Genomic DNA, 22,812 nt, shown 5'->3' on the forward strand with positions numbered 1-22,812 from the left:
GTATATTTTAATATTTTTAATATATAAATGCCAACTTATTTTTTCCAGTGAAGTTTTTAATTTCCTTTGGGTTTGGGGGTTTTGTTTTGGGTAGCAGGGCTGAGTAAGGAGAGAGGAAGAAACAGTAAGGATGTAGGAAACTTCTTAGCTGGTAGTAAAGTCACTAACACCATCAACCAACTTAAACACGCCCAACTGAGGCTCTACATAAACTTGTTTCTGAGGTTATGAAAATTAACAATTTTCCTCTCAGGTTAACATTTTGCATCCAGTGTCTTTTTTCTTAAACAGGCTGATTTTTGTCAACGAGACTAAGTATAGATATGAGAACATTTTTTTTTATAAAAAGAAAGTCCCAAATAAGGAAGAGTTTCTGAGACTCAAGAGTTTGAATATTTGATTCTTCAGGAGTAGGGATAAGATTACTTATTAACTTGAACCTGGGATCTGCAAGGCCTTTGAAAATAAGCAATGATGCAAACAGGTTATTGATTATCTCTCATACTACAATTTGAGAATTCAAAGTTTGGGTTCCTTCTTTGCCAGAAGGAAGGGATGGATGTTTTTCTTCAAGATGGAAATAAGTTCACAGTTTTGTAAGTTATAATGGTAATAGTGTTTTATTATACAAATTCATATACCAGAAGGCTACCCCACATAATGTTAGATTGTCAACGGATTAAATGAATATCATCAAGAAGCCATAGCAATAACCATTATTCTCCATAAATCTGGAAAAACACCTTCTGACTTATGTGGGGGTCAAAGGAAAATCAGAGCATATCAAGGTACAGGAAGAGGGACACCGGGGTGGCTCAGTCGGTTAAGCATCCAACTTCAGCTCAGGTCATGATCTCACAGTTCGTTGGTTCAAGCCCCGCATCAGGCTCCATGTTGACAGCCCAGAGCCTGGAGCCTGCTTCGGATTCTGTGTCTCCCTCTCTCTCTGCCCCTCCCTGTTTATGTTCTGTCTCTGTTTCTCTCTTAAAAATAAAAAAACATTACATTTTTTTTAAATTTAAAAAAAGTATAGGAAGAGAAGAGGGAATAGAAAATTGGATGGATTCTATGCATAAATATATAAATTTTACCATTCGTTAAAAATATCTACCACAAATGGCTGTTAAAATAATTAATTGAGATAGCACAGGCCATGTCCATACAACATAAGGGGTACTAAGTAAACATTAGTCCTCTCTTTTCACCTTTTTCACTGCCAAGAAACTGACATTATGCCCACCCTTCTTGAGCAACTTTTGAAACTGAGCTTTCAGATCCTTATGGTTATGAAAGTATTAGGGCAATAAACAAATGCCCAACATAATTATTCATCATAAAAAATACCAATTAGGGTACAACATCACTAACAACCTGAAGAATGACTGCAATTAAGTATAAAAGGGCTGGGGGTGCCTGGGTGGTTCAGTCAGTTGAGCCTGCAGCTCTTAATTTTGGCTCAGGTCATGGTCCCAAGGTCATGGGAAGAACCCCTGTGTCAGGCTCCCTGCTGAGTGTGAGGTCTGCTTAAGATTCTCTCTCCCTCTGCCCTTCTCCCCAGCTGTCTGTCTCCCGGTCCCTCCCTCCCTCCCTCTCTCTCTCTCTATCTCTTTGTCTCTCTCTCTCTGTCTCTTTCTCAAATAAAAACAAAGAATATAAAGGGTTGAGGAGAATGAAAACTCTTGAATTGTTGGTGGGACTGTTAACTGTACAATGACTTTAAAAAAATATTTGACGACACCTACTGAATCTACATACTCTATGACCCTCACCTCCACCGGTGAATACACGTACATCAGGAATGAATGCTTTTGTCCTCCAAATTACGTACACAACAGTTGTCATATAATAGCCCCTCGCTAGAAAAAAGAAAACAGATATTCATCAACAGAACTCTCTACATCCATAAAAAAGAATGAAAGAAAGATACACATGATAATGTAGGTGACCCTTACAGACATGATAGGGAAAGAAGTCAGGTACAAAAACATACATTCTGTGCATTTCTTTTATGTAATATTCAAAAAGAGCTAAAACAGAATAATGGCTCCCCTTGGCGTGTATACTGACTGCAGGGTGGGTGGGAGCCTTGTAGAGTGCTAGAAATGTTCTAGGTCCTACACTGTGTGGTGTTGAAAGATGTTTGTACAGGAGCACCTGGGTAGCTCAGTCGGTTAGGTGTCTGACTTCAGCTCAGGTCATGATCTCTCGGTTCATCGGTTTGAGCCCCACATTGGGCTCTGTGCTGACAGCTCAGAGCCTGGAGCCTGCTTCGGGTTGTGTCCCCCTCTCTCTCTGCCCCTCCCCTGCTCGTGCTTTGGTCCTTCTGTCTCAAAAATAAATAAACATTAAAAAAAAATAAAGATGTTTGTGCATTGTGTAAAAATTCACGACAATCTTCATTTCAAATCTGTGCATTTTGATACATAATTATATCAAATTATAATATAATTCAATTAACAAAATTAAGCAGTTCAACGCCAAACCTAATATCCAACTAAAGAAACACACACACGCACGCACACACACACACACACACACACACAGAAGTCTGAGTCCAAATATCTTTCATCAAGTTTTTGTTATAGTTAAATGTTGTTCTGTGTTTACATATCTCTTCATTTTATAGATTTGAGAAAACGTAGCCTAGGAACTAGTAGTTTCATACCCCTGATATATCTAATTATTTTTATAAAACTGAAAGGGATCCCTACTATAATAACAGAAAATACTTATTTTTTATGAAAGAACAGACATTGCTCTCAATAATTCATACACAGTATTCTGTTTTATTCTCAAATCAGACTTATATGGCAAATTCTACTATTATCATTCTTTTACAGATAAGAAAACTGAGGCGTAGAGAGGCTAAGGAGCTTACATAAGATTATCTAGAAAATGATGAAGACAATAGCAGACTTTTAGAATCTATGGCTCTCTCAATCCAAAGATGATATAATTAAGCAGTACACAAAACCTCCAGTTGCCTGCCATAACTGTTCAGAATTTATGTTACACAACACAAAGACTAAGCAGACTATACTCCACTCCATAGGTATTATTTTCTTCAGGAAGGTAAAAGTGTGATGCATTCTATCTTTAAGAGGTGAAATTCTTTTCTGGCTTCTAGATCACTCTCCTATCAGCTTGTTAACTCTTTCCTCAACAACTATCTCTCCAATGGTAGAATTAGGCTTCTTTGTTACCTCAGCAACAGAGAACTTTTACGCACAATCATTCCGCTGACCGACGACTTTTTCTACTCTCGCTCTGCTTCGTTTCTTTGGGAAAACATCTAAGATCAAATTAAAACTGTTTTCAGCACCTCTTCTGTCAGTATTTGAACACATTGATGAGTATTTCCCAAGAGAAAAGGCTGATTTCTCCTGGAAGAATGAGAAATATTGAGGAACTGAAGGTATGGCATGATTGTGCTAGACCTGATGATATGGGACATTAGGCTAACACTTTTTTTAGTTTATTTATTTCTTTTGAGAGAGAGAGAGAGAGAGAGAGACAGAGAGTGAGCGCAAGCACTACTGGGGGGAGGGGTTGAGGGCGAAGAGACAGAGAATCCCAAGTAGGCTCCATGCTATGAGCATGGAGCCCGACGCAGGGCTCGAACTCACAAACTGTGAGCTCGTGATCTGAGCCAAAGTCAAGAGTCGGATGCTAAACCAACTGAGCCATGTAGGCACCCCTAGACTAACATTTTAAAGCATACTCCTTCCCCCTTCCGCAGAAAAGGAAAAAAAAATTAAGCAGTTTGTTTTTTACTGTTTGTAATATGCATGCATATTTATTTCGGTCAACAGTCTCAATATTAATATTGTATTTGATTAATTTTTAAATCGGTTGCTCTTTGTTTAGTAGCTTTCCTTAAATGTTTCAGTACATAAATACTATTTTCAGGGGGAATTCTAGTGTCCTAGCATACTTATAAGAGGTGATGTGCCCCGCAGACCAGACAAATGAGGAGAAGTCTATTCATGGGTTTAAGAGTCAAGGCAACTGAAATTTAAATGAAGCCAGTGGGTTACTTCCACTATGGTTTCACCAGTACCAGAATAGAGTCAGACAGCAACAAAGACTCAATAGAAACAGGGCTGACAGTAAGATTTTTCTTGTTTCTATTTAATGGATGTGACAGTGTTTTTCTTCTCCAATTCTCACTTCTCGCTTCTAAATGATTTTTTTAAAAAAAGCTTTCTTTTAAAGAAATTTCTTTTTAGAGTAGTGTTAGTTTTATAACAAAATTGAGAGAAGGTACAGGGATTTCCTGTATATCCTCCTTCCCCGGGTATGCACAGACTCCCCCAGTGTCCCCAGCCCCCACCAGTGTGGTACATTTGTTATAATGGATGGACCTACCTTGATGCATTGTAATCACCCAAAGTCAACAGAGTACATTGTAATCCCCTCTTGGTTTTGTTCATTGCGTGGGTTTGCACCGATGTGTAATGACACGTATTCATCATTATAATATCGTCACTGCCCTGAAACTCTCCTGTGCTCTCTCTCTTCGTCTTTCTCCCCACCCCATCCACCAGCTCTGGCAATCCCTGATCTTTTTACTGTCTCCATAGTTCTGTCTCTTCCAGAATACCACGGAGTTGAAATGATACAGTAGGTAGCCTTTTCAGATTGGCTTCTTTCACTTAGTAAAATGCACCTTAGATCCCTGCGTGTCTTTTGTTGGTTTGATGTTCATTTCTTTTTAGCGCTGAATAACAGCCCATTGTGTGGATGGATCACAGTTTATTTGCCTGTTCACCTACTGAAGGGCATCTTGGGCCCCTCCAAGTTTTAGGAATTGGGAGTTGAGCTGCTGTAGGCATTTGGGTGCAGGTTTTCGTGTGGCCATACAGTTTCAACTCCTTTGGGTGAATACCAAGAAGAGTGATTGCTGGGTCCTATAGTAAGAATATGTTCAGTGTTGTAAAAAACTGACAAACTCTCTTCCCAGGTGACTGAACCTTCTTGCACTCCCACCAGCAATTAATAGGTATTCCTGTTGCTCTAGTAAGTGATTCCCAGTGGAGGAAAATGTCTATGCATTTTAGGCCTTCTTGAGTAACCTGGGTCTCCTTTTAAGAGCACCCCTCTTGGCTTTGTTCTTGTACTCATCGAACCATGAACGTCTCTACTATTGATCACGATTCGTGGACCATGTTTATTTTGACCCTGTTACATGCAATAGTTCTATGTCTCTCCTCTGAGGGAATCAATTCACTCTGAAGATTAGAAACAGAAGACCATCTCACTTTGGCCAAAAACAACGTTTCGGGAAAAACGAAAGTAAAAAAACAGAAATAATTCAAGAATCAAGCATTAAGGAGGATGACCTGTTTTCCTGATTTTTGTAGCACGAACGCCTTGGACTTGAACATTAACTCAGCAGGGGCCTTCTCTGCAGGTGACACGTGTTGTTAATCTTCACAACAAATGCTAGACATCCAGGAGGAAGGAATGATTGCAACCTCAACTTTAAAAAGAGGGAGAGAGACTCATGCAGCAAAACACAAAAACGATCAATACTCTGGAATTAAAAAGAGGTGTTAGTTTCATTTTTGGAGTACAGTCTGAGGACCTTGGTAAAATCCGAACATGCTTATCAAACACAGAGGCTTGCTAAGGGACCACGGCTTTTCCAGTCCAGACGCTTCTGTTCTACTCTGTGTCTCCTGCTAGTTCAAGGTTAGATGTCAGGACTCGATTTACTCGAACACCATGAACCATAAACAGCTCTAGCCTTGGATCGTTAGAAGCATCTTGAAAGTTTTGAAGAATGAGGGCAAATGGCCATTTAGGCTTCCAAGTTGGCCTGCACCTTCCTTCCCCTATGTTTGTGCATCTGTTTCGTTTTGTCCTTTCGTTTTGTCACTTAGTCCTTCAGGTTGACCTGTGACCTGTGACCCCAAGCCGCTTCTCATGTGGGAGAAGTCCAGATCTGCTTCCAGCTTGCAACCTAAATGCCCCGACCTCCTTGTCACTCGGTGCCTACCACCTTTCACGTGCAAGTTACAAAAGCCAGAGCAATCTCCAGCCCCCATCAAGGGCAGAGCTCCAATTTAAGAGTCATGGCTGGAGTAGGTGTTATTTGTACCCCGTGTCAAGCGGTGATTGTTCACATCTGGCTGCAAGTGGAATCGGGCTTCGGATTCTTCAGAGCAGTGCAGAAAACTGGCGCTGAGGGGGTTGGGGGCTGGGAAGGTGGTTTGGACTTATCTTGTGGATTTGAGGCAAGTAACGAAGGGACCTCGTTAGTACAGAAGCATAACCAAATATGTTCCCTTTAACGGTAAGTGACCGCACGGACGTATCTCCTTACATACCGGTGCCACAAATTCAAAAGAAGTAGCCTATCAAGGCATCAAAGTGGAATCGGCATTCTTGCCCGTAAGCTTTTCTGAGAACGGGATTATGATCCAACCAAGCGGTTGCCACGCCCAGACGCCGCACACACACACAGGTGCACACACACGTTACCATCAGCTATGGGTGCACATCTGATTTCTTCACACCAGGAAAGCAAGGACATTTAAAAACCTTATTTCTACCCTTGTCTTCTTTCCTTTTTCTCCTCCTTGGCCCTTTTGTGTCGTGTATACAAAGAACACATGTTTACGGCTCAATTCTCATACCCGAGGATTAGAATGAAGCCACATGTAAAAGCTGTGTGAATACTGATGGACTCAAAGACGTCCTGGCCACTGTTTTTTTTTTTTTTCCTGAGAGAAGTCTCTTGGGGCGAAAGCCACACACGACATCCGCTGCTATTCAAATATTTCATTTCCTGCACTGATGCAGAGCGGCATAAAAATGTACATTGGATACATACCATTCTGTGTGACAGAAAGATAGAAATGTGGATTATAATTAGGGAGAACCTAAAAAAAATCCACTGTATGGGAGGCTAGGCACAGATTTCAAAAATTAAAACAATACAGACAATATAATTGAAAGCCAAGAAAACTATTTGCTAATAAACACGAAGATCCGCTTAGGGTTTTCTTTCTCCCTGAAACGTTCCTTGCTACCTCTTCCAATATTAATTAACAAAACTGAGTTAGTCCTAGGGCAACAGATCATTAAATATACAAAAAAAAATATGAATTGCCCTGTCATTCTTTTAATATCATACAATGAGATAATCTAAATTAATCAGATAGGGAGATGATTAAACATGTCTCTTTCTTTTTTAAACGACACAATTGAACATCAAAGAAATAATGCAGAACAGATTATTTTTAAGCTGTCATTTTGACAGCTGCCCTTTAATTCCTATTTTGGCAGGACCTTGAATAATACATAAAACAACAGGATAACAGAAGTGTAAACGGAGGTCTTCCGACGTCCAAGATTGCTTCCGATACCTGTCTTCCTCTGCAGGGCTGTGGCCCTGAGCTAAAATACCTAAGGTCTGGTAGGGATAGCACGCCCCTTTTATTGCCTTTTACTTTATAAGTCTTTACAAGACATCAGCATCAAGAATAAGAACTTTTCAGGAACGCATTCACTCCTGAAACAGATGATTTCTACATCCAGAGTCTGATTTTTCTAAAGCGTAATTCACAGCAGTTGTGATAAAATTCATCCTCTTCTATGATACTGCAACGGATGAGTTCAGTCAAAACAATGAATGCCCCAGATGACAACTGGGATAGTCTTCCTTCCTCCAGGGGCCCTCTTTTCCTACTTAGTCCGTCCTTGGGAGACTAGCATCCGTCATTACACGGCCATCTTCCTTTCTTGACATCTCCACATTTTGCACGAGCCACATGAGTGTTCTGCAAGCTTCGTTTTTAGACTTGCTGCTTCCGTCTGCAGGCACTGAGGATTGCACTTTGTAGTCCCTTACAGTGGCATGCCAAGAGAAACCACACCCCCTGGTATTTACACCTCTGTGTAGTGCCTGCTCCTTAAATCTGGGCTGGGCCTGAAACTTGCATCGAACAACAAAACGATGGAAGCAATGTTGTCCCAGCTCCAGGCCTGAGGCTGGAGAAGGCCTGACAGCTCTGGCTTTTTGCATTTTCTGGGAGCCCAGCTTCCCTGTGAGAAGTACGGCCACCCTGCCAGAGAGACCACGAGGTGAGACCGTGTGCAGAATGCATCGGAGAAGCAGAAACCCTGGGGCTACCGCAGGAAAACGGATTCCCCAGCTGGAAGAGAAAATGGAAGCCCGGACATACGACCCCACTTGGGCCATTTTGAGTCATACACTGCTACACCCCTAACAAGCCACTCCCTTGTGCATGATGAGAAAGGTAAGAGGGTGGTTGTTTTAAGTCATAGAGTTTTAGAGTTGTTTGTTCACAGTGGTATATACCAAACTGTCTCTATTGCTTTGACTGCTTATACATTTCAAAAAGTCAAATAGCATTTAACCAATAATACCCACGGCCCCCCTCGGTTGTGATGCTGTCTTAATCCAGCATCACCGGCCTCTACTCGGTCTCCTAGATTGAGAGTCTCTAAGAGACAAGTTAGTGCAATCGGAGACGAAAGAACTCTTCAATGGGTGAGGCCTTTAAAAATACGACATCACATGATTATCTGGAGAAGCTTGCTATTTCCTTCCTCAGTAAAGGTACTTTTTCATGTTGCCTCTCTTCTTGGTAACTCCTAGGTAAAGGAGAACAATTTTCTAATCTGCAACCCCCCACTAAGGGAAACCGGGAGAAAGACAAACACAACTTCAACTCAGTGGAACGCGTTCCAATCTAGAGAAGGAAATTTCCCTGAACTGCCTTGATCTCCCTGAGTGTAGAGTGAACCCCAAGATGATATTCCATTTACCCATCTCATCTGTTCATTCACGGAGCACTAAACAAACTTACGAGGAACTCGACAATGTGTCAGAATGCTATTTTCCTTTGCTCTAGTTACTTTTTTAACTTTTTAGTAACTAGAAAATTTAAGCTGATAAAGTTCAAGAATAATCTATTTCTCAAAGATCTTTTGAAGCCAAATATATTTGTTTTTAAATATGCATCACAGCTGGGACATTACTCTCTATTTTCATGTTTGTTTCAATATTTAGTTTAGAGTTACTCAGAAAGGATAAGCATAGGAAACAGGGGGATGGGAAGATGGAGACACATAAGTGAACGTGTGAATCAATGAACAATACTGAATTAAGTAGAGTGTGGGAAGGTGAAATGCTACAAATATACCTCATGTTGAATGTTTACTCAGGTTTACCATTGGAAGATAAAAGAATAAAATAGAGCCATATTTTAGAAGGCAGGAAGAATGCTAACTTAGTCCTGGGAAAAGAAAACTGGACGTTCAGTAGACTTGAAAAAAAAACAAGAAAGGCAAAACTGCCAGTTGTCGGAACTGGAGAAGGCAGGAGAGAGGCCAGCAGTATCCTGGAGGCACCACAGGGTCACTGCTGGGAGCCGTTCCCGCATCCTTCAAGTCTAGGAAAATACACAGAGAGGACACAGAGGCTCCGAAGCTCGCCATCATCACCATACCAGACAGACTTCAACACGTCTCAGTAGGGTCCACTTGGCTCATTTCTGTGAGGAGAAGATTTTGAAGTCCCATCTTAGATACATTACACAGAAGCAGAAAAAAGTTAATGAATGACTGTAAATGTGTCCACTAATTGTTAACAAGCAATGAACAAAAAGCAGAAGGGTGGGGGTTGAGAATATGGAGAAAATTGCCTCTATCATCTAGAAAAAAACCTCATAAATGTGCAAAAGAGAATACGAATCCTAGAAGGCAAAATTACCCACAATACAGATGGAAAGGGTAAAGGGATGGGGTGGTAGTTTTTAGGGTGAACCCTAATCTGTCTTTGTTCTAAAGGTACACCATTTCAAATATCAGTATCAAATATCAATATTCAATATCAATCAACAATTCAATCAGGGACATTTGAAAGAAGTTTGCTGCATACCAAACCACCCTAAACCTTACAGGTTAAAAAAACACTGATTTAGGGGTGCTTGGGGGGCTCAATCAGTTAAGTGTCCAACTCTTGATTTCAGCTCAGGTCATGATCTCACGGTTTGTGAGATTGAGCCGCATGTTAGGCTCTGCACTAACAGCAAGGAGCCTGCTTGGGATTCTCTCTCTCTCTCTCTCTCTCTCTCTCTCTCTGTGCCCCTCTCCCACTTGTATGCATACACTCTCTCTCTCTCTCAAAATAAATGAGTAAACTTTAAAACAACAACAACTCTGATTTATGTGCTCATAATTCTGCAGTTTGTGCTGAATTGTCTTTGACATGGTGGCCGTTGGGGTGGCTCAGCTGGGGCTAAAGGATGTCCTTCCGCAATGGCTCACTCGGTTGTCCGGCAAGCTGAAGCCAGTTGTCAGCTTGAAGCCCAGGGGCTGCCGGCAAGGGCATTCGTGCCTTCTCAGCTGGCCCCTCCCTACAGTTTGGTTCATCTGCCCTCTGGCCCTCAATGATTTATGTCCTTTCCCCATGCAAAATATATGTACTTCTTCCCATGACCCCGAAACCTCATCTCATTCCAGCATGGCCTTATGCTTGAATTCCAGGTACTCACCCCCTAAATCTAGGTGCAGAGGACATTCATCAGGCACCCTCCCACTTGATTTGGAGACCTGTGAGCATATGAGATAGACTTTCTCTCCCTCATCTCCCCAACATACAATTGTACACCAGGAACAGGAAAACCGTAATAGATACTCCCATTCAAAGACAGGGAATATGGAAGCCACGTGGTAATCATTGGTCAAAGAAACTCTGGAATCTGTTGGGGTAAACATAAACAGTTCCTTGATTAGGGCCTGGCATGGTTTTCCCATGACTACTGGCTCCATCCTCTGACCTGCCCTTCCTTTTCCATAATAAATAACCAATATTTGTAGATGAGTAGCTTTCTTCACTACTTCCTGCCAATAGGAATCCAAGGGTCCAAAGGCCTCTGTTATTTGGAACTGTGTCTGTCCCTTTTAATCCAAATTGGAAGTCCTTCTGTTAATACAATTGCCTTCAAAGTCCCATAGATTTCCAACGAATCTCATTGTAATTCATCCCCTTACAAAACATATAAAGGTCACAAAAGCAGATCTCTTTGAAAAAGACTCCTCTGTAATTTTGGCCACGGCACAATGTCTTATAATTCTTAGATGGCTTTTGTTTAGCTGAAGGGCTCAATGTGGTACACCTTTAGGATGCTCAGAAACCCAGGGTTCCCCGGGTGGCTCAGGCGGTTAGGCATCCGACTTTGGCTCAGGTCATGGTCTCACAGCTCGTGGGTTCGAGCCCTGCGTCCGGCTCTGTGCTGACAGCTCAGAGCCTGGAACCTGCTTCGGATTCTGTGTCTCCCTCTCTGTCTGCCCCTCCCCTCCTTGCACTCTGTCTCTCTCTCTCTCTCTCTCTCTCTCTCTCAAAAATAAACGTTAAAAAATATTTTTAAAAAAGATTCTCAGAAACCCTATTGTCTAGCAGAGAGGGTCTAGGAAACATCACCTCATGTCCTTCAAAGGAAGTAACAAATGGTCTTAAGACCTGACCCTAACCCAGACACCGCCTTTTACCTACAATGACAGCCTTGGTCCTTCCCTGACGGCCGTTCTTTACTTTGAGAATTATTTAACACATGGAAAAAGTGTGAATGAGAAGCAACCATATTTGAATGAAGCCAACCCTGGTGTCTTTACATTTCTTTTTAATTTTGCCTGACGACCAAACTTTCCTCCTTAGTGCATCTCATGCCTTTTATCCCTTATCGGAGGAAGTACATTTGCGCTCTCAAATCCTGCTGGGAGGTCTCCATCCCCAGGGCCACAACCCGATTAAGTACCTTCCTCCTCACCTGCCTTACAGGGAAGTCCGCACTCACTCCTCTGCCGGCCCCACTCCCTCCAGCCACCAACATAACTTCCTTCCATTTGCCCATTCGTAGGAAAAGTCTCCTTGAGTCCCTTCAGAGCTCTGCCTGCCACCTAATCCCAAAACCAATTAGTAGCACGTGATGAAGCTTTCTGTCACAGGGACATCCCATCTGCGGGTACCAATCTGTTTGTTTGTTTTTCCATTTTCTATTGCTGCCTTAAAAAAACACCCCAAGACTAACAGCTTATGACCTCTCCCAATCATCAGTTGACTTGGCTGTTTTTCTGCTTTACCTGGTGTTGACTGATGACTGGGGGGTTTAAAACGCCCTCACTCGTGAGATAAGTTGGTGCTGGCTGGCTGTGGGGAGCCCAGCTGAGGCTGTCTGCCTGGGACCTTTGGTCTCTTTGCCGGCTGGGTTCCTCGGTTCTTTTCCATTTTCGCTCTCCATGTGCTGATCTCGAACATTCCCAAATGTGAGGTTCTCAGGGAAGTTAGGCTCCTTACACAGTGGCAGATTTCCACAAGCACAAAATGCAAAAGCTGCCAGGCTCGGGTCCAGAAACGGCACCACTGCATTGCCGTCTCCTTCCCTTGTTGGAGGCAAGTCACATGCGCCGGGAGTCGGCCCCGGGAGGTGTGACTTACAGGGGCCGCAGAAGTCAACAGTGTGTCACAATAAAATGCAGTTCCCTTTGTTACAAGGGGATGATAGGACGGTGGTTCTTAAAGTGTGGCCCCCACACTGGCAGCATCAGCATAGCCAGAAAACTGTTTCCAAACACAGATTCTTGGGCAGCATCCCAAATCTACTGAATCAGAAGTTCCGGGGACAGGTGCACAAATCTATGTTTATCGAGCCTTCCGGGCAATACTGTTGCCGACGGAAGTTTGAGAATTCAAGGGCAAAAGAAATGCATTAAATTGCATTTGCATCACACGTGGAAAATGTGAAAGCGTAACCCACTTGTCAACTCTAAATATGGTTTAGTTAGCTCGTACTTTTTGACGAGACATTAGTTATTAAAAACTCCATTTTGCCAGCAGGGTTCCTTGACTATTAGAATAAACCATCCTCTCTAATATGAACATGGTTGATAAGTAGTTAACAACTGTCCTTGCTTCTACACACACGCTTTTTTCTCTTTCTTTTCACTCTTCGGTCGTTGCTGTTGTTGCTCTCGCGGCTGTTGTTTTTGTAACATTTCGTGTTCGAATGATAAGTATTTTTGTCACACACAGTTGCTTATTCCCGGGATGTGAGCAAGGAGGTGGACAATGGTAAAGAAAGAAGTTAGCACACATGGTAAATATCGTCAGCGCCGTGAACGACTTTTTTCTGTGACGCTATTTTTGAAAACAACCCGAACGTGGCAATTTAAGACAAAGACACTCAGTTGGTAGGGGATTATCATCTTGTCCAAGAACATCTGCTAGGGACATGATTATCCGTACATCCTGATCATTCTCTCTTTGGTCCAATGAGGTTATGCATGTGCCAATAGCTCAGTCTGCTCCACGATCCTCCAAAGTGTTCAGGTGTTTGCAAAATTAACCTCTCAAAATATTGCAACTGGAAATGGCCTATGGAATTTCATTAATTGATTAAATTCTCCGTGCCATTAAAGCAGCGCGTTTGGTTGCCAATAAAAATGTATCACGGGAAGTGGTTTGTTGGGGATGAAAAGGCAAAAAAAAAAAAAGGCTTCCAATATCTCATTGGAACCAAAAAGAAACTTGTAGTGCTGAACTCTGGGCAACAACTCTGCGATCAAATGGCATTTGTAGCCATTAGACGAGGGCACTAACGAGAGCAGTCGTGGCCACAAAAGCCTTGAGCACGTTTTATTGTATTTCAGCAAATGCTCATGGAGCACATTATACGTGCCAAGCACCAGTCTCCATCACGGAGTCCCTATACCAATCTTGTGCTGTAGGCAGTAGTCTTACCCCATTTTACAAATCGGGAAACAAAGCCAAATAGCAAGGTCGGGATCTGAACTCATACAGACTTGCTGCAGAGTTCGTGCTCCTATCCAGTGTGGAATGGGTTCTTTACGTTGATCTTAGACTCTCACTCTGCAAATACTTGGTTGTGTACCAATACGGTGAATCGTGAAGAAGTTAAAACCAATTCTTAGAGTCTAACCATCTCAAATGGAAGTAGGGGCCAGCATCATAGAGCAGATAATAACCTTCTGCATGCACAATGGCTTGATTTTAAAAGGCCCTGGACACACTCCATCTCATATGATTTACAAAATTCTCAAAAGAGCTTTGCTCCAATCTGCCCTTATGGAAAAAAAGAAAAAAAAAACAGGCTTCAGAGGATTAACTGATTTTGACAGTTTGTACAACTAGTAGGGGTCACAGCCAGAATTATTTGCCAGTATACTGGTCTCAAGTCCCATACGTTTCCTGGAAACCCCAGAAATTCTCAAAAGTCAAGTAACAATTCACAAAGAAAGAGAAGCAGGGGTGATTATAACCAATACCCTCACCTGAACAGCAAAATCCCCAAGATATGTGGCCTTTAAAATGAAGTAAAGGTTTTCATTTTACTTTATTTCAAATAAATTTCAAAGTTACACTTCTAATGTATCTCCTACTCTTACATTTCAATCTCTTTCTTTCTTTCAGTGGGAGAGACAGAAATGAAAATAGAGACCGACATCCGGGGTCACCCAGTCCCTGCTCTCTGGGTATACACACCCACGCAAGCATGCAATATGAAAGACAGTGGTCTTTCCCAAGTATGTCCCAGGAGGCAACTGGTTGAGAGTCATAACCGGGTGACATGGCATGGTTTTTCTTTCCTTAGAATACATAGACTGGCACATAAGATGGGTGATGCTTGGTGGCTCTCCCTACTGGGTCGGTGTGCATTTGAAATAAATAATCACTTCCAGGACCCCATTCCCACTCTGCCTCCCTTCCGCAAACTTCCCGAGGAGCCACTAAGTGTTAAGAAAGTTTGAGCACAAGGATAGAAAGAAGAGAAGGTGCACACAAATGGAAGGTTGGATATTTGGGGACAGCCTCCAGCAAAAGCAACCAAGCAGGAAGCAACGTGGGTTACAGAGGAGTAGGCACGGGTGGGTGGGTTGGAAGAAGGGCAGGGCTTGAGAAGATTCAGACGGCGCGGCATCCAAGGAGACGAACTACTCCCCACTCTGCTCTGACTCCGTCTATTGGCGTGACCTACCGCAGTCCTGCCGAACTCGGGCTGAAGCCGAGTGGACGCTTAATACCATTCGTCGTGTGAATTTACGTCTGCAACTTCTGTGTCCCGGGCATTCAGGGCAAACATTGTTTCCGTTTCTTGCCCATTTCATGCCTCATTTCAGAGTGGCATAGTCACCATGTGGAAACTAGGGCTGCCAATTTTAACAAGTAGAGACCCAAGAATCGCGAAGCCTGCGTTGCCTACATCAGGCGTCTCCTGTTTCCAAACCGGAGGATGGAGGTAGGGAGAGCAGCCGAAGTTAACAACAGTGCATCCCGTGTTTGCGTAAGTGGCCTGTTTTCACTGGGAGGCGAGTGTGCATTGCATAATCCCTTGAGAGAATCAGATCGCTGGTTGGTGGGCCTCCGGGGCCAGGACACCTGTGCGGTGGAGACGCTCCATGCTCTGTGAAGGGCCTTCCCGCGTCACATGCTCAGCATCTGGCCCAGGATGGTAGCTGTTTTCTGAGGGCCAGTTGCTTGCAGAAAATAACTGGAGCTCTGTGGAGACTCTATTTCTGTCTGCTTTTCTCTCTGAAGCTGACTACTCTCTTTCACACTCTGCCCTATCTTGGGCGGCTTTGAAGCCGAAGCCTGACACACTGAACTGGTTTATCAATGTCCAGTACAGAAGGCATAATCTATCAGTCAGTCCCTGACACTTTAGGAAAGTGGGATGGATAATAAAAGTTGGATGGCAGTCCATGGAGGTCATTTCACTGAGAGTCCAATATTTCCAAGCGTGCTAAGGGTCGTGTGTCTCCTGTAGTTTCAAACCACTGCCTTATATGGCAAGGTCATTTCTATCCCGCTCCTGGGAGTGCTTAACCGTGCCTGGCAGAATGAGCGAGTGTCAGAACTGACAAAGAGGTGAATGCAAATTTATGTAAATGGGATGAGATTTGGACATTTATGTTGCTTTTATAATTTACCTACTTGGATAACTTTCAGAAAGGAGCGTATTTTTAAACACTCTGCCTTTCTTCCTCCCCTTTTTCTTCCTTCTGTCCTTCCTACCTTCCATCCACCCTCTTTCCCTTCTCGTTTTTTGTTTGCTGGTTCTTTCTTCTTTCTTTTGCCTTTAATGTAATGTGAGAAGTCAAATCTGTAGGTAACAGACCTTATTTGCCTGGGCGAACAGAGTACTTATTTTCTGAAGGCACGTCAGGGGCCATTGTGTCTAAATTGACGCCTGCCATTTTAAAAAAAAAACAAACCCTGCATTTCCTGGGATGCCTGGGTGGCTCAGTCGGTTAAGTGACCGACATTGGATGTTGGCTCAGGTCATGATCTCAGTGGTGACATGGAGCCCGTGTTGAGCGTGGACCCTGCTTACGATTCTCTCTCTCCCCCTCCCCCCAAAGTAAAGAAATAAACAGTTTTTGAAATGTACATTTCCTTCAAAAAGAAGGAAATCGTGCCTTTTGTGGCAACAGGACTGGAAATAGAAGGCATTATATTAAGGGAAATAAGTCACAGCAAAACAAACACTTTATGGCATCACTTATACGCAGAATCTAAAAAGGAAAAGAAAAGAAATAAAGTTGAACTCATAGCAAGCAAGAGTAGAATGGGGGTTGCCAGGGGCTGGGGGTGGGGGCAAGAGGGAAGGTGAAGTGTATACACTTACAGTTTTAAGAATAATGTCTGAGGAGCTCATGTAAAACATGGTGACTGTAGTCGATAACACTATATTGTATACTTGAAATCTGCTAAGAGAGTAAAACTTAAATGTTCTCACCAAAAGAAACCCCCCAAAAACAAGAAAAAAAAGCAAAAAAAAAACACCCCACCAAAAACAAAGATAAAGATGTAGAGGTGATGAATATGTTGTTAGTTCAGTTGTGGGATGCGGGAGTCCCTTGATAACATACATGTATGTTGAGTCATCGCATTGTACCCTTTAAAGGTCTTACAATCTTATTGTCAATTATATCTCAATAAATCTGAAAAAAAAATTAAAGCTGAAAACAAAAATAACGGCCCCCCCCCCCAAAAGGTGCGTGTCCTTTCTAGCGGCAATTTGCCTTCTCTTCCATTTATTCAACTTCCTGGGAAGTAAAAGATGGTCCCATCACGCTGCTTCTTTGCTGCAGCTCCAAACCAAAATTATAGGCATGAAAGGGTCCTGCACAAGTAACTCCGCAGAAGTCTGGGTCTTCCGACTGTCAACCAGCCTGAGATAAGAGTGCAGATGAGAGCCATACCCACCAAGACTGCTGAAGCCAGTACCTGTCATGGAACATTCACCGGGTGGCACGAGCTGGCCAGTCAGCTGTGTATCCTCACCCCCTATCAAACGTACCTGTGAGTGTATTAGAAGAGAGAGGACCATGTTACGTATTGTATGGCAGCCTGCATTAAATATGTCCCTTTCTGGAAAATTCTCAATAGCGTGAGATTGGACAGCAGCTTACCTGGTACCCATGCTGTCAATGTAGGCACAGGATATTATTTTAGATGCAGGTGCTTTCAAGCTGTGGTTCCTGGTGCAGGCGACTCAAGACACTAGTGATCAACTAACAAATAGAATGCCCAGGCTTACCGGTGAACTTTTAAGCCCATGTAACAGTGATATTACCCCACATTTTTACGCAGAATATTTAAAATTAAAAAGAAAACTCACTTCGTGCTTTTTGGCTGATCTCTAGAAGTCGTGACAGCAATTCCCATGACCTCCATGTTGTTGGTTCATCACTTCCCTTGGAAATGTCCATCTCTCCCCCCCAACACACAGGGCATCCACATTTTCTTCCATTATCCCGCCAATCACTTTGCTGGACTTTACTTATCTTACTTAGGATGGTGCTATCCTTAATATCATAAGACTCAGAATGAATCAAATTGAGGAAATGGTAGAGGGAAATGGCTAAGCTTCTTCTCTTTTGGAAATGCTGGCTCAATTTTTCCCATGAAGATAGAAGTTGGGAGGGTAAGTATATTTTGCACTAAAACCAAACTGATTCTGTAAATTTCACAAGAATAATGAGAGAAATCTACCAGTGACTAACACAACTATTTACACTCAGCGGAGGGGTTAACAGGTTGATCACGTGTGATAAAATAGCAAAGAAATTCAGGTCATAAGAACTGAAACTCTTAACACTCAGTCAATGTTAGGAACTTCCTGCTTGCCTTCTCTCTAGTGAGAAGCAAGGTTTTATTTTACAGTTGTGAATACGCGATTAATGCTAGGAGATTATTTTTTTTAATCTCACCCGCTCCTACTTGGCATGAAAATCCTTCAAGACAAATTAGCTCACAAGACATTTCTTTAGAAACGCCAGCTACCAAAGCAATCATGACATATTTAATGATCTGATTAGAACTATTTTTTTTGTGATTAGAACTATTTTGATATTTTAAATATAGATGGCAAGAAGTAAAATCTTTCATGTTTATGGCACCTTCTATTCTGGATAAAATTCAGTAAACTTGGTATCTGGAATACTAATCAGAATATTTGCTACCCATGAAAACAGCAAGCCAGCCATGAAAATGCCTGTCTTATTAACTGTGAAAACTGAAACACAGAGGGAAAATATAATCTGTTTTAAATATATTCTAGCATGCAGAGAAGTGGAATGTATTTGGAAGGTTATAACTGGAATATCTCCTTGCTGTTTTCCAGGATGTGTTTATGTTTTACGTAGAATTAGCAGAGGCACAAGATGAGGCACAGAAAGTGACCTGATATTCTTATCTGGAAAGGCTGGAAGAGGGTATGTCAATATAATATTTTATTTATGTTCCTAGGTGCTAAGGAATTATCTATTTTTTTTAGAAAATAGATTTTCTCCAAGAATATATGCAAAAGGGTTACAATTAAACTTCCTCCCTACAGAAGTGTGCAAAATTTTCCACCCTTGAAGCTATAGCATATGTATTTCTCAAAAAGACAAAAAAAAAATATTAGCAAACCACAAACACATGTGCACACACTGGGAAAATTGGATTGCTTTACTCAACCGAGTGAATAGATTCATTTATTGACTTCTGAGTCTCTATTTGAATATAAATGTGTGTGAAGTGATTATTTTTATTAACAACAAACAAACCAAATCTACAGAAATGGGAGCGGGTTGAACCTAGCATCACCAGCCAGGTCAGGTCCTGCTGCTGCCAATGACCTTGATTAGGGTAACAACTTTCTGCCTCTTTTCATGAGCAAAAACTCCATAATGTATTCCCACCCATTGACTGGGAAAGCTGTCTTCCCAATGTGAGTTGTTCCTATTAACCAGAACAGGAATATTTGCGATCTTAACATTTTCCCATAATTTTCCATAAAATTAAGGATGCGACAAGGATGTTGGCTCAGCGTAATCGTTTTGGTTTTTACGTTTAGGTGTCCATCGATACAGAAATCATCCAACAGAGATGAACTCTAAACTTATGAACTCTCATAGAACTCTACGATCCATCAACTTCAAGAGCGAACTCCTACATACCTGTATAATCATTTAATTTTTCCAGTCTATGCTTTGTCTTTAAAAATATTTGTAAAGCTCCTTGATGACAGGAACCGAAACTCTTCTGAGAACATCAGGACATTTGTGTTCTTGACAGATTTGGCAATTTCCCATCTTCCCCTCCTGGGGTCTTTCACTTGCTTCCTTTTCCTTTTCCTCTCTTTCCCATAGTTAGGCAATCTGAGACTCCACCCCACTGTGCTAATCCCACCTGCTGGGGACAAGTACTTGTTGACTTAATGGGTGCCAAAGTGCCAGTGGGTACAAGCTTTTCCCGCCCAAAAGAATGTTTTCAAGGACCGTGGAGCTCCCCGTGCTCAAAGGAGACAAATGTTTTTGTGTTAGGATAGGCAAACCCAAGTCCAGAGAAGGAAATATTCTGGAAAAGAGTTTCCAGAAACATAAAACCTAAGAGCAGTGAGCAATCAAACCTGCATTAGGAGAGAAGCATCGTCCAAGTTACATTACAGAAGTGTGAGTACGTTCAGGATGTTGGAAGGTGGAAAGTACCAGGTGGACGAGTCAAATCCAGGGCAAAATCTGACAAGATGGATGTTCAGAGAATCCAATTATGAATGCTCCAGTTCCTAGAAATTTGACTTGCTTTAGGTAGAGCTGGCTGATGTATGAAGCCAGCTGGATTCTAGGTACCCCAAGATCACTATTTTATTCTATACATTGTTCCAGATCATGTGAATTTCTCTACACTGAGGACTATCCTCAATCATATAACACAGCAGGCCAATTTGTCTCAGTGATTGTTTAGAAAGAAAGAGAGCGAGCGAGCGAGCGAGCGAGAGTTGATAGATAATAGATAGATACAAGGAGACAGAGAGGAAGAGAGATTTTTGAACAGAGAACACTTCCCCTACCCCAAAGTGAATCTCCTATGGAACAGGAAAATGCAACACATACAGTAGAGCTGTAGAGCTGTAGAGGGTTTTGTTTTTTTTTCCAAAAAGGACATATTAGGGACACCTGGGTGGCTCAGTCGTTTAAGTGACTGACCCTTGATTTTGGCTCAGGTCATGATCTCACGGTTCATGAGATCGAGCCTCGCATCGGGCTCTGCTGACAGCATGGAGCCTGCTTGGAAATCTCCCTCCCCCCCGCCCCTCCCCTGCACAAGATCTCTCTCTCTCTCTTTCTCTCTCTTCCAAAATAAATAAACATTAAAAACTAATAATAAACTGATGTGATGTCAGCACAGAGCCTGCTTAGGATTCTCCCACCCCCTCCCCCTGCACAAGAGCTCTCTCTCTCTCTCTCAAAATAGATAAACACTAAAAACTAATAATAATAAACAAATCAAAAAGGACATATTATAATCTTCTATTAGTATTAAGTGTAGAACAGTTACAAAGCCATTTTGGCCTAATCAATTCTATTTACAAATGAAGGGCACTAAGGCCCGGGGGGAAAATTCATGCAAATCCACCCAGGAATTTCTAAAGCTGAGGTAGGAAGCTATGTCCCCTGACTTGGGCCTAGTGTTCTTTCTAGTACATTATACAGATTATTTACATACCTCTTTCCTTTTCTTTCTGTTTGCTTGTTTACTTGATTGCCTTTGGTTTAAATATCTTCAAGTTCGAACATTGATGAGGTATGACTGCACTTCCTTATTTAGTACTTTTACCAGTCTTTATTATTGTTCCTAAAATCTACTTTATGTTATTACCAACACACTTTTGGTTCAAATGTAGAACAAATTCACCCAGTATAGTTGATCTGATCATAAGTTCAAACTAATGAGGTTTCATTAATCACACCAAACCATGGAGTCATGGTCAATTTTGAAGATAAAAATCCTATAAAAGCAATTTACTTAAAATGTTTTATACTTGGTTTCATTGTTTTATAAGATTGAAGTCAATAATAGCAAAGTTATCTTTTTGTAATTAATTACAAGCTACAATAAATTGGTGGTTTTCTAATGTAGGATCTATCAATAATGAAAGAAACAAAAAGGACCTCATTTATCTAAAGGAAATTTTAAAGATAGAATGGTGGGCTTGGGTGGAAAACATGAAATTTTTTAAAAACTATAGAAGTAATTAAAACAACAAAAATGTTCTTTTTTGTTGTTATTAAAAAAACTTGTTAATTACTAAAAGGAACTTCTAGAAGAGTTCATCTTCACATTTCCAAACTAAAGGCTTGAACGAATATCTTCTCACCTGAGTGAATTCAAATTTGATACTCAAAGAAATTTCACATTTTGGGGATTGTTGTGAAACATCAAAGCCCTAAGCACAGCACTGTTTTACATCATTACTGCATATATTTTATCACTGAGCTTTGAAATGTTATTACAGTCAAGAAGCTGGTTGCTTTCGCTCGCCATTCAATTTACTGTAATACGGCAACATGAATAGATATTTAAAAATTAAAAGTTCTGTAAATGAAACTGAAATATTCCCATTTCCAAAGACTGAAACATATATTTATCTAAATATATATCAATTATTATATATGATATATGATACATATATGTGATAAACTATATTTTTCAGAGAGCCATACGATTAAAATAATTAGGCAGGTATCAAATTAAAACAAATCCCGGGGGCGCCTGTGTGGCTCAGTCAGTTAAGCAACCAGCTCTTGATTTCAGTTCAGGTGGTGATCTCAGGGTTTCATGAGTTCGAGCCCCACATCGGGCTCTGGGCTGACAGCACAGAGCCTGCTAAGGATTCTCTCTCCCTCCTTCTCTGCCCCTCCCCTGCTCACTCAGCCTCTGTCTCTCTCAAAAATAAAGAAATAAACTTTAAACAACAAAGAGTTAAGGAAAAAAAAAAAAAGCCCCCCAAACCAAATTCTAGTTCTTTGACTCAAGCGAGTCGATAAGCAATGAGAATAAGATCATGGAGTCAGGGGGCGCCTGGGTGGCGCAGTTGGTTAAGCGTCCGACTTCAGCCAGGTCACGATCTCGCGGTCCGTGAGTTCGAGCCCCGCGTCAGGCTCTGGGCTGATGGCTCGGAGCCTGGAGCCTGTTTCCGATTCTGTGTCTCCCTCTCTCTCTGCCCCTCCCCCGTTCATGTTCTGTCTCTCTCTGTCCCAAAAATAAATTTAAAAAAACGTTGAAAAAAAAAAATTAAAAAAGATCATGGAGTCAGGAAGCAGAGAACCTGGTTTGGACCTCATTTCTATCGGGGTGACCCTAGCCTACTTGCTGAATCCTCTTACCTCACGGACTCCTTGCTTATGTATTGAGGACATTATCAACTAGCCGATAGACTCACTACAAGTGCGGAAAGTATATTCTTGGTAGAATGAAGGGATTGTGAT

General features: G+C 41.8%; 1 long non-coding RNA gene across 1 annotated transcript; it reads left to right on the forward strand.

The window, feature by feature from the left end:
- The first annotated feature begins 3,253 nt into the window (after positions 1–3,253).
- On the forward strand, positions 3,254–20,328 carry LOC122218931. Its single transcript, XR_006202178.1, has 3 exons — positions 3,254–3,415; positions 18,681–18,771; positions 19,398–20,328. It is a non-coding gene; the product is annotated as an uncharacterized LOC122218931 (long non-coding RNA).
- The last annotated feature ends 2,484 nt before the right edge of the window (positions 20,329–22,812 follow it).

This window comes from Panthera leo, chromosome B2 (genome assembly GCF_018350215.1).
Source record: "Panthera leo isolate Ple1 chromosome B2, P.leo_Ple1_pat1.1, whole genome shotgun sequence".
Taxonomy (NCBI): Eukaryota; Metazoa; Chordata; class Mammalia; order Carnivora; family Felidae; genus Panthera; species Panthera leo.